Consider the following 12,890-nt stretch of genomic DNA (forward strand, 5'->3'; position numbering starts at 1 on the left):
CGCCAGCATCTGTCATTTCTTCCTTCCCTGGCATCCTCACTGGGAGTGACGTCTTACACGCAGGAAGTGCTGTCTTGTGGTTGAACCTGTTCCCCAGTTCCAGGAACGAGTTTGATCAGAATTACTGGAAAAAAAACAGGCGCAGGGCTGGAGTGCCTAAAAATAAGTCTGAGGTGATCTCTGCAGGCAAAGCCCTGGAACAGCAGGAGCCATGTGAAATCTGATTCGGGATCTCTCCACTCCTGGATTTGAGCCTCTGGTGTTCTGTGCGTCTGGCCTTCAGGAAGAGCGGGATGGGGCATTTCCGTGCTGTTGGCTTTGGATATGCACCCCATTTGACAGAGGTGGACCCTGGATTTGCTATTTTATTGCTTGCTTCTCGAATCACAGAGCAAGGGGAAGGAGAGGGGTCAGAGCAGCAGCCCTGAGTACCCGTCAACAGCGCTGTGCCTGATGCAAACGTGCTGAACTTCCAGCAAAGTAGCACCTGCTGCTTTGGTGTCTGTGGTGGTGTGGTTTGTTTGGGTTTCTCCTCCTTCGGTTGCCTGACCTGTCTGACAATAAGTTACGGGATTTTAATACTGATTTATTTATAAATTACTGCTCCTATAATTAGGCTTCCCTGCACTATCCAGACAAGAGGCCTATTTCTCGCAGGCTCTGTCGAACTATTGGAATTGATTTTCAGAAGCACCTGCTGGGAATAAATGATGAATCTCGGTGACTTCACATGTTCCTTCCAAGCCTGTCCTCTGCCAGCTGAGCAGGAAGAGCTGCTCCTACATTTGCCTGCTGCGTGGCGCTTCCAGCTCCTGGGGGGGGGAGAGGGAAAAAAAGTAGGAGGGAAAGGATGAGGAGGCTAGTTTAGCGTTATGGGGTATTGTCCCATTGCCTCTACCCTGTGTTGGTCCTGTCTCCATTTCAAGTGTGGTTTTGGTGGATCAGAATGAAGCTGGACTTTTTTCCCTTCCAAATTGCATTGCCTACGCGGAAGACAATGCTCAGCAGTTGAATATTACAGTTTTTATGGCTTGTAGAGTTTTTTTTATGTGTGTGATGGTTTTTGTTGGTTGGTTGGTTTTCTTTTTTTCATGTGTGTGTGTGGTTTTTTTTGTTTAGTGTGTTTTGGTTTTGTGTTTCTAACACTGATACCTATGTTTTTACCCTCGGAGCTTCTGGGAAAACGGCTCTGAAGGTAGAGGTGGAAACCTGCCTGGGGGGATCTTCCCGACCTTAACTGGCCCGGGTGAGGGGTGGAGTTGCTGGAGCGCTGAAAACCCCAGCTCGGGGAAGGACGGCCAGGGTTGGGGCAGCAGCTCAGTCCTCCCGCGGGCTGCACCACCCCAGAGTAGCGGCAGGGCCCCGGGTCCCTGTCCCCGAGGCACCCGCTCCCTTGGCGGCGGCGCGGCCCCTTTAAGGGCCGGACGGTTACGTCACCCTGTTCTCCCGCCGCGCCGCCCCGCCCCGGCGTGCGGAGTGGGCGGGGCGTGTCGTGCCGTGCGCAGGCGCGGAGGGGCCGGGTGGGCCCGGTGTCGCCATGGGCTCCTGAGGCCCGCAGCGACCCCGCGCCGGTGCCGGCGCCCGCCCGCCCGCGGGGCAGCGGGGCAGGGCCCGACCCGACCCGACCCCTCCTCACCCCAACGGGCTGGGCCGAGCCCAGCTGAGCGGAGCCCCGCCCGCCCGCCTGCCCGCCGGGAGGTAAGACGTGGCGAGGGCAGGGTGGCCGCGGAGATGGGGCGCTGGGGCGGCTGCGGGGGTGCGGGACGGGACGGGACGGGACGGGCCTGAGGGGCCGTGCTGGGGGGCGGTGTCTGTGGTATGCTGACGAGGTCCCTGCAAATTCGCCTTTACTCCCGCATCGCCCGCTGCGGCCACGACCACCGCACCCCCCCAGTTCCTCCTCCTCCAGTTCCCCGGCGTGGGCTGCACGACTCCTCGGTGCGGCCCCCAGCCCTCCCTCCCATCCGCCCGCGCACGTTCCCCCTTGGGCCCCCCCCATCCTCTCGGCGCGGCCTCCCCAGCTGCCCCCACCATGCACATCCCCCACTTGCCCTCCATACACCCCCACCCTCCTCCCCACAAGCTCGCAGTGCGGCTCCCACAACCACCCCCCGGTGCAGCCCACACAGGGTGATCCCCAGTCTCTCCCCGCTGCAGCCCCCCTGCCTCCCCATGCGCGCACACCCGTTGCCCCAGGGCAGCCCCCGCAGCCCCAGGTGCTGCCGTGCTGCTCGGTGGCATCGGGTGGGTGGCATTTTCTGCGGGGGTGTGTTTGTCCCCGGGCGGGCTGGGCGCACAGCAGACCCCAGCAGAGTGGTGGGCACCAGGCTTGTGCTTGCTGTGCCTGGTGTGGTTAGGGCTGGATAGACTGACGGACACCATGTGTGTGTTGATGTGTGAGGAGGCTGTGACTGTGCCTGTGTGCTCCTGTGTCACATACCAGTTATGATCGGTCGTCTTTGGATTCTCACGGTGGCTTGAAATCTCAGTTGCTCTGTGAGGGCTAGTTCAGTATTGGTAAGTGCAGTGTGTAGTGGAAGGAGAGCTTTGGAAGAACGCCTGTGTGACTGGGTTCTGATGAACTGTGATTCAGGAAAGGGACTGGAGTGGTTTCAGGGACAGCTCAACGAAAGCTGCCTGGAACATCACGAAGCTGTCAAGACTGGGAGGAGGTGAAGGAGTGGGAAGTCTAGAGGAAATACTGAAGATAGTTCCTGCTTAGAGAAAGTTTGAAACTGTTCTTGCCACATAAGGAGCTTGAACAGGAGTAATTATTGAAGACATAGGCAGGCTTCCCCTGAGAGAAGACTGTTTACCTCTTTTGAAGAGAAAAATAGAAGGCATTGATCAATAACAGAGCAAAGGCTAATAGGATGAATAGAAATGTCTATTTCCTATCCTGCAGTAAAAAGACAACAATCAATGAAAATGTAATAAAACATACATTCCACTAACAAAGGCTTGGCTTTTTTAACACCATAGTTAACTGTTCCATTGAACTTTTTTTGCTGGAAGTTACCCTTGAGTCTAAGAGCTTAGCAGCTTGCCTAAAAGGGACCAGAGATTTGTCTAGAAGTGTTCATGTTATTGAGGTTTTTAATAGTAAAGGTTTGTGTTTGTGTGGTACTTTTGGAAAAAAATAAACTCTCCCACTTCTAGAATGTTGGCTAAGTACTAAACAGCAGGTGTTTAGGGAGAGCTTTTCTTAAGGTGAAGGTATTCCACGAAGGCCTACTTCAGGCTTTTTTTCACCATTGTCCCCAAGGAAATGGGCTTTGAATCTGCTCTGGTCAGTGAAGCAGTTTTTAAGTCCTTAATATACCATCACTATTGTGCTGTAAACCTGAAGTGGCGTGTATGCAGCAGGTGGCTGCCTCTGCATCTGGAGCAGAAGTGATTTGGTCTTGCTTGTAAAATGATGGGGAAAGCATCGCTACTGAAGTCAGCATTTCTCACCAGTTCCGTGGTGTGGAAAGATGTTTTTCTTTGTATTCTGCTCAGGTCTCTACAATCTGTTCAGAGTGCTGAATAGCTTGTGTTTTGGAAATGGGGGGCAAGGGGAAGAACGCCTCCTAATCACTCAGGCAGCTTTTGTACTTTTATTTGTCTGTCTTCTTGGGACACATGGTGGTTAGAAGGGGAAGGTTCTTAGACATGCATAAGCTGATCAGAAAATAAAGTGCAGTGTGACTAGCTCGTTTGGCTAACAAAAGCATTCTGAGCTGGCTGGTTTCTAACGATTTGACAGAATCCAGCTAGAAATCTGCCTTGTTCTCTGTCAGCTTGTTTGCATGTTAGCTGGTAGCAGGCTGGGAGATGAGCTTTCATGGTGTGCAGTTGTAGGATTAGAGTTCTTTATTCTCATGGATAGAGGAAGGATGTTTTCTTTTTTTTTTTTCCCCAACTCTTAATTAATATAACTTTTAAAACACCTTCCCACCCCACCAAAAAAAAAAGTCAGTCCCTTTCTTTGTCCTGTTCTACTGTTGAGTTAACTTGAACACCTCATAATCATGTTTTGACTTAAGGCAACAACCTTTTAATTTCCATGAGCTGGAAATTACCCTTCATCCCTCCTCCCCTCCTGTTTTGGGTCTGTATTTAATTGGCTTATGTTTGCAGTGGTGGAGATGAGCTCTTGCCTGCTCCTTCTAGCAGAAGTGCCTGTTTCATTTTCCAGCAGCTCAGAGGATGTCTTTGAGCTCTTGCAGCAGTGGCTGGTGAGAGCTGTGAATTCTTCATGAGATGTTTGTTATTTAGTCCTAGCTGCTTCAAGAGCCCTGTGCTGCATTGTTCAAAGTATTGAGTGTGGAGGTGACACACGAAGTTGCAAATCAGACTTGTTGATTCTGAAGGGCCACTGCTGTGACTAGCTTTCACAGGGTTTTCAGGCTAAAATTGAGGAAACCAAGGTTATAAAGCGGTGGTGAATGTGCTGGTTGGGCTGTCTGCAGAATCAAGAGAATAGTACGGCCTCAGAGAGAAAATGCACTTAACCTTTGAACAGTGGAGCTTTCCTAGCACACAACTGCTGCTGGCGATCTGCGAAACAAAGCTGCTGTGTGTTATTGAACAGGCAGAGCTGGAGGCAGAAGCTTTTCTCTGTTGTAGAGCTTGTGATTGATTGCACTTGCCGAGGCCCTGGAAAATTGAGGTGTTGTAGAGAGCAGCGTCACGTTTGGGTTTTGTGTGCGGGCTTGCCCATCTGTTCCCTCGAAGCGGTGTGTGTGTTGTTCTTGGTTCTTCCCAAACTCTTTGGGGTTTGCTTTCTTGTGGTGGAAGAGTGGTTTCCTGCCAAGATGTTACACCCTACAAGAACGCTGGGGACTCTGAAAGCGGTTTGAAATGGTGATAAGATGGATTAAAACACTTAGCTAAAATAACTGTAAAATATGATAGTGCTCAGACTGCAAACACCCATTTAAAAGAGTGTTTTTTTGTTGTGTGGTGGTTTTTTTTGTTTGTCCTTCCTTCCTTCTTTCCTCCCTCCCTCCCTCCCTCCCTCTGTCCCCTTATGGACTACTCTGGGAGAGAGCAACTGGACATGTTTTCAGAGCAGCAATCCCCAAGGAAGGTTTTGGAGATGAAATTCTGCCAGCTGAAGTAATGAGCTGCAGCCACCCTCCAGGAGTCTCGCCTCAGGGTCTTCCTCCTCTAGGAAGAGGCAGGGGACTGGAGTACTTGCTTGTAGCCAGGTTCTCTCTGGTCTTTAAAGAACTGCTCAACCTCTGTGGGGTTTTTGTTTGTGATGGTGTAACTAACATGGCTGGGAATGCAACAGAGCAAGCTGTGTCCAGGGAAAATGCAGTGTATAGGCAAGCTGCCCAAGAATTGTGCTTTATCTGGGTATAAGCAGGTCTTTATAGCCCCTGAGGGACATAATTTACAGGAAACCTGAAGAGGGAAATAATTTACATGCTCTACCTGCAGCACTGAATGTCTTTTAACCCATAGAGCACCTGGAAGTTTGTCTCCTCACCCTCAATTCTGTCTTTGCATTGAAAGGATGTGAATACTGCTATTATTATCTTACAGTCACAGTGCCTGAGAGTCTGGTGATACTGAAAGGATCAGCTGTTTGAGGATGTTGTATAATTGAGGGTGACCAAGAGCATAGAGAGGCAATGCCATGGCCTCAAATTTTCTGTTGAACCCAAAAGCGTTCTTCTCTGCCTGGATGTGTTTTACATGTGCTCCCTGATCAACTCGGTAGCAAAAAGGCAAAAAAAAAGTCTCTCTGGCCCAGCAAAGAAAATGACTGCAATGTGCTATCTAGTGCAGCAGTGAGGCTTTATGGAGGAGATGAGATTAAATAATACCTTGAAAGCTGACCTTGCGGGCCCATCGTTCCCTCCCCAGGCTGTGGGACGTGACATTGATGCTATTGGAGGCTGCTGAGCTGATCACTTGGGAGCCGGCAGTCGCCTGGTCATCTTCAGCACAGATACAGCCCAGGAATGCAGCAGAAGTGGAAGTTGCTGTGCCCCTGTCCAGGTTACCTGGACAAGCCAGTCACCTCAGGAGGCAGATTAGAAGAGAGTGAATTTCTCTTGATGCCTAACCACATCTAGTTTGCTTCTTACCAGTTTTGGTAGGAAAGGCTGGTTAGAGTTAGGCGAAGCTGTTTGCAGCTAATTGTCCCACGGGAGCCAGGAGCGACCTCTCTCTTCCTCCAAACTCTCCTGACTTTCAGACTTACTTTCCCCTGTCCCAATGGCTTTGTGATGGCACTGATTTTACAGCAGAGTTTTAAGGTAGAACTTATTCATATAAATTCCCATTTAGGCAACTTCATTCAACGAGGTAACTTAATGTTATGGTGTCGGAAAAAATGGGTTGAAGTTCTGTCTTCTTTTTTTAAGCACACACCCTCCCAGGTGGACGCTTAGTGTGCACTTATTTCTGTATGGAGAAGATGCGTTGCGGCCTCTGGGTTAGACAAGGGGATTTCAGGATCACCTCAAACTGCGTTTTAGTAACTGCTGTTGTGCATCAGCTTCTAACAGTCTTGACAACTTCTCTGCAAACCTCTGTGGTCATCTTCATTGCTGAGCCAGGAATGGTTGAACAGCTTTTAGCTGCTCTTGTGGCGTAAGTAGCCTGCAGAACAGGATGCTGGGCAAGGTTTTTCCCATTGATGCTGTCTCTACTTGCTGTGCTTTAGCAAGGGTGAGAACAGCTTCCTCCCCGGCCTTGCTCTCTGCCTCTTCCAGAGGTAACTTCTCAGGAAGCTGTAATGCTGATGTGTGTAGGGCTTGACATTTTTGTGTGGGGAGGAACTCTCCCAGGAGTGCAGGAATACAAAGCTCCTAATTCTGTTTTTAGAAGTCTGCATTTGTAGGATTTTTATTTTTCTTGACAGAATACAGAGCAGGAGAGAAGTGTGGAGGGGGAAATGTTGAACAGGAGTAATGAAATTAGGAGTTGGTGATTTTGGGATATATACATATATATATATAGAGAGAGAGAGAGAGGATATATGTCTTATGTTCGGAGAAAAAAAAAGCACAACAACTTACAAATAAAAATAAGCAGATCAGATGTTATTTTAGCATCGACAAAATGGCTTCATAATGAGTGGCTTTTTTTTGAGGATGCTTTGTTTGGAATTACTGTTTTTACTTCTGCAGTGCTCATCACTGCTATATATTTGCATTGGAGAATGATCACTGGGGAAGTCAGATGTGCCATCTCCCTCATGTGCATCGCTGTACTGTTTCCTAGGCTTGTGATGTCTGAATTCTTCCAGCACATTTACTTGATAAATTTAAGTATGGATCTGTATGTTATATTCTGTGTGGAAAAGTATGCTCCAATATCAGAAGAACTCCTGTGATGTGTGACCGCTACAAGTTCAGTAGCTTTTGATCCTGCTGTGGAGTTTGATGTCTGTTTCTTCTTAGAGTAACTGTGAACCCTGTGACAATTTAAAACTGTTGTCTCCTCTGTCTTGGCAGTTGGAGGTGGGAAGGATGAATGCACGTTGTGGTGGAATAAATTCTGATTAGACATTGTTCTTGAGAATTTGGAAAAATAAATGCAAACTTCCTGTGTCATGCCGGACACAAAATGTTTACAACACATCCTTTTTCTTGTTGTCTCTTTCCCTTTTGCCAGTTGCAGAACATCTTCGTAGTCTTGCTGTGTTTCTTCCTTGGGAGGAGAGGGCTGGACTGGTTTGTGTGGAGTGGGGCTGCTGGGCACACGGGAAAGGGATGCAGAATAATTAGAGTTAAAAGGAACCTCTGTGCTCGATCCTGCTCTCGAAGGAGAGGTTGGAAGGTTGGGGAACATCCCTTGTCCTCCTTGCCCTCCCTTTTACTCTCTTTTTCCTGTCTCCTTCCAAAAAAGGGACTGGATGTTGAATGTTGACCTATTGCAATGTGGGTCAGTCCACACTAAAAAAAAAAAAAGAGAGAGAGGAGGAGGAGGAGGAGGATGGGGGGAGGAGGGCCCTGTGTGTACAGAGAGACAACAGAAATTAATAGAGCAGAAAAAAACTCTGGAAAGAAGAGTGCACAGCTCAGGGTAAAAGGGTTTTATTGTTGGTTCTGAGTTTTTAAATGGGTGCATGGGGAGGGGAAACTGCTCTCTCTCTCCAAATGGCTATATATGGATTGGCAAAATAGGTGGGGGCTGTGCGAGCTGCAAGTGGAGATGGTTTGTCTGGTATTCTCAGAGTTCAATTTCCTTAAAACAAGAAAAGAAGCTGCATGACCGTGTTGAAGGTTAAATTGTTTATGTGTATGGTATGTCCTTATGTGTATGTAGGTATCGGATCATCTCTTGAATGTGGCTTAGTGGGTGTGTAACTTGCTCTGCGGTTTGGTCCTGCGTGCCTGACTCCTCCACCTTTTGCTTCTGAGGCTGATGGTCTTCCTGCTCCGCTCCTGCTGGCACTACTGGTTTTACATCCCAGTGACACTTCTATCTTGTTTCATGGGCTGTACTGACAGCTGGTTTGAAAATTGTGACAGGGCAAAACCTCTTCAGTATTCAGACAGCTTACACCTCTGGAGAAATAGCGTTGCGAAGAACTGCATTTGGATCTGAATTTGTTGTGCAGAGAGAGAAGTCGTGCGTTAAGCTGATACCGAGCGCAGGGACTGTAGACACAATCGCTGCGTGTTTTTGTAAATCTTGTCGAACGCTTGTCTTCTGACCAAGCACAGTATTGCTCACATGTGTTAGGAGTTACGTATGGCGGTGTGTGTGTGTGAAGTGCTTGCTGTGGGGTGGCTTTCACTGACTTGAGATTAAGCAAGCTTTGCCCAGCACAAATAGTAAAATGTAAATGAGTTGCACTATTAAAAATTGCATGCCAGGTCACATACTTAACTCACGGATTGTTTCCAGAATGCTAGTGGAGAGGTTAAAAATGCACTATTGGGACCCTTTCATGTCTCACATTACTAAGTAAACTAGATAACACCCCAGAGAGCAAAAGCAATTTAAGAAGTAATAAATTTAAAAGCACTTGATTTTCTATTTTCGCTCTAACTGGTTTGAACTGCACCAGTGGATTTCTTACTGTGTGGTGTTATGTTAGTTTGTCCTGACTCTCTTCTTTCTCCTTTTCCTACTTTTTGCCAGATCAGCTGGTGATGCCATGCCTTTGGGGATTGAAAAGACCTTAAATCAATTATGAATTGGCAATATATACCTAGCACAATGGAAAGAGCTGATCCCAGTTGGCAATTCTAGGCATTCTTGTAACTAAAATAGTCTAAAATAAACCTTGAACCATTTTGTCATGTGTTCTTGTACTCCTTTTAAGTCTAGGGGACATTCTGAAAACCGTGAAGGTCTTGCTTTCACTGACATAAAGCTCTGGCTTGTGTCTTAGTAGTCACAGAAAATTCAGATTTTTAATCACCTACCACATAGCACTTCTGCATTGGTGTTTTTGCGATAATTTAATGGAGAAGCTCTTGGAGGAATAAGAAGTTAAGAGGGGAGTGGAAAATGGTTTTGTGGTATCTTAACAAAACCAAAGTACAGCATGGTGGATATTTGATACTACAGTAAGTGTGGAGCAGGTTTTAAGGAGGAGCAATTTCTTGCCTCATCGCTTTCCAGTAGAACCTTGCAGCCAGGTCATGCCTGTTTTGTTGGATTGTATCTTGTACAGCAGAAGGAGGCTTAGCTGCTAAGACTCTTTCACGGGATAGCTTTGTGTATCATTCTTTGCTCTCTCAGCAGTTTAGAAATGAAATACTTTTAGCCTCAGAGGAGATGTTCTATTTTAAAAACACAGATTGCATTTGCAGCTGGCAGTGAACAGCTTCAGAGTCATGTCATTTGGGGTTCTCCCCCTGACGCTGGGGCAAAGCGGGGCTGCTGTCACCAGCAGCACAACAGAGCAGGTCTGGCCCACAGCAGACAACCCTTCCTTTTCTAGGCTCTTATCAAGTACATGTTCAGAAGTACTCCTAGGAACTGAAGAACCAAGCTTTTTTTCCCTTGTCTTACACCACTTCTGTTGCATCAGAAATGGGTTTTATGTATTTATGTTTGTTTATTCTTATGTAGAAATAGCTCCTTCTTACTGGTAACATTTTCCATGCCTTTACACAAGCCAAAAATGAAGTGGTGTGTTGTTGTTTTTTTTTGTTTGGTTGGTTTTTTGTTTTGTTTTGTTTTGTTTCATTTGTGCCACATCCCTTCTGTTTACTGTTCCGAGTTTATTTTTGGTGGAAGAAGCTGCTGTGTTAATGTTAGAGACAGAAGGTCTCTGTTTCCAAAAGGTACAGGAACAGCAATCTACTCCTGATCAGGAATTACTGCATTGGCATTTTTCTGGGGATCCAGGCCCTGTGGACACATTCCTGCTAGCTTTTCGCCAGTGTGGTGTCTCTGACAGAACTGGTTCCCATGCAGGTTGGAGTCCCTTCCCTATCAAGAATCTCGGTAACAGTGGTTTGCATCTCTAGGTTTTTATCAGGATAGTTATCTTGATATAAACAGCACACTCTTTGCTCCTCCTTGCATTGCGAGCAGACCCTAATTCTCCTAAAGTGCTTTCAGATCTGTTAGGTAAGTTTAAGCTGGTGCTGGGTTGGTGTTTAAGCTAATGCCATAGCAGTACAAGGTCCTGGCTTGCTCTAACTTGTAATGGCATCTAGACAGGAACACCTAACAGCTCGTTGGCAATGGAGGATGTCATCTCTGCCTTCCACATTTGGGGTTGTTGGGTACAGACCTAAGCACTGCCCAAAGCTTATGTAGCACAGGAATCTGATCCAACTGATCCGAGGTTCCTGTGGCTGTCCTGAAGTCCACATAGACCCACGTCTGATGTCTAATCATGTGCTTTCCTGTATGCGTGTTTCTAGCTCCCAAAGTTTGGTCCTTTTCCTGGCTATCTGTTCTCCTGGTGCTGTTTGGGACATGCTATATTCCAAGTTACCTCCGGGGGGAGCAAGGTAGTCAGCTAGAGATGAGGAAGGCTTCATGAGTGAAATTTAGAAGTGTTGAAATGTTTTCCTTTGATATACTTAGGAGAGCCCTCCAGAGAGGGAGGATAAGTGTGCACGTAGCTTTACTCTCCCTTGAAATGGAAGCAATGAGGTGGAGATGAAAGACATGGCAGAGTAAACAGGATATGGCAGAAGAATAAGGACCTCTTCAAATTTTATTATGCATTAGATTAGTTTGGTTTGCATTGCAATGGTAATTCACAATTCTAAATACCCCTAATTTGCCATATGGTGATGTCAAGTTCTTTCCTGATGGTTTGGTACCTCACAGTGCTGGGAACTGTATGGACAGAGGACAAAAAGGTGATTGTCCCAGGGAACTTAAAATGCGCAAAGAACAACAGAGAAATCCAGCCAACTGGGAAGCGTACACAGAAATGAGACCACAGCCAGGAGCCTGACCATGGTCAGGTTGGTGCACAGCTGGAGTAGCAAAGTGGGAAAATGGAGAAAATCAAGGTGAATATGAAATAGCTTTGTGGCTCTTGGAAAGGGCCTTTTTCCCCAGGTGTGGGAAGAAGCAGGAAGGTATGTGTCGTGTCACTGACATGGGCTGTGATGGAGGTGAGTGTCCAGGAAACAACTATCAAAACACATTGACCGTGTCAGGTAAGAGGGAGGGTGCTCACACCAGGATGCTCGATCTGTAGCTTGTCAAGGCAGTGTGTTTGCTGGGAGCCTGTTCTGATGATGTGCTGGGCTTGTGTCCTGTTGAATGATGGGGAAGAGGCTTCTCAGAAGCAAGGCCTATTAAGAGAATTGCCACCTTCATGATCCTCTTTTTAACACGGCAGAAGAGGAGCTAGCGGACTCTGAGCTGGTGGTAGTGAATGAGCCAAAATCTGCCCACCTGGTTAACCCTCCAATCATCTGTACTATCATCTGTTTCTTAAATGTAGTACAGAATTGCCCTTGCAGCTTCAGCTTCTTGTATACAGTAGTCTTTCCTAACAGTTTTGTGCACTGCTCTGTGTGTTGCTCTAGCAATGGTGTATGGGAGTTTAGGAGATTAGCAGGGATAACTTGAAAGGTATATGTTAATTTTGCAGATTTGGGAGTGCGGTGTTCCTTTGTGTACCACTAGCAAGGAGAATGAACTGCAAGCTGATACTTGCAACCTATAAAAAATATAAGGCAATTAAAAAGTTGTCCTCAGGGGCAACCCAGAGGAACAGGGAGTGTTCATGGGTGAGGTGGATTGGGGTTTGGGGTAGAAGTGGGGCCCCGGTTAAGAAAATTTGTGTATTTTCTTTCACAACACAGTGCTGTAAAGAGTAATTAGTTTCCATGACTCTGTGAATTAGAAGGGATTAGGTGAAGAATGATGCATAATTGTGTCGTTAATGACAGTTTATGTATAGTCACAAGGGGGCAGTGTTAAGGTTAAATATACAACTTGTAAGTGGCCTTGCTTCTGAATACTTAATCCTTCTCTCATCAAAATGCTTGTTCATCACTTTTTGCTGTTTCGACATGCAGAGGAGCAAAGGAATTCCCTTTCAGATCTTCAGTTCCACCAATGTTACTGGTGCTGTTGGTGCTGTTTGATTATCTGTAGTGTGGAGCTCCAGGTCCTGTCCCTGGACCACCCCGCTGGTGGTTTGTAGCAGAGATCCTCTCCCCTGTCAACTTTAGGAAGTGCTCAGCAGCTTCCTCTCCTGCATAGCTCCCAAAGTGCACTGGGATGTGCAGGATCGCAGCTGGCTGGACTTTATTTAGAGCTACGTTAAGCACAGGTGCATCTGCTCTGATTTCATTTTAGATGTGCCCTTTGTGAGCTCAGTGGAAGCACTGTCACGCTGTGAGTGTTTGGTTGCTTCACAAGTCATGTCAGTAGAAACTCCTTCTTCTCAAAGCAATAAAAACCTTGCTACCTTGTAGCATCTCCATCCAGCCTTCATCTCTCCAGAT

General features: G+C 47.1%; 1 protein-coding gene across 2 annotated transcripts in view; it reads left to right on the forward strand.

The window, feature by feature from the left end:
* Nucleotides 1-1,527: 1,527 nt before the first annotated feature.
* The window catches only part of TMEM184B (transmembrane protein 184B), a 30,293-nt gene continuing 18,930 nt past the window's right edge, over nucleotides 1,528-12,890 (forward strand). Inside the window, exon 1 of one of the 2 annotated variants that reach the window (XM_065841218.2) lies at nucleotides 1,528-1,698. The gene's annotated coding sequence lies outside the window, so the exon portion shown is untranslated. The remainder of the gene's footprint in view (nucleotides 1,699-12,890) is intronic. The other variant, XM_065841226.2, reaches the window with a different exon arrangement.

Source organism: Patagioenas fasciata, chromosome 1 (genome assembly GCF_037038585.1).
Source record: "Patagioenas fasciata isolate bPatFas1 chromosome 1, bPatFas1.hap1, whole genome shotgun sequence".
In the NCBI taxonomy this organism is placed as follows: domain Eukaryota; kingdom Metazoa; phylum Chordata; class Aves; order Columbiformes; family Columbidae; genus Patagioenas; species Patagioenas fasciata.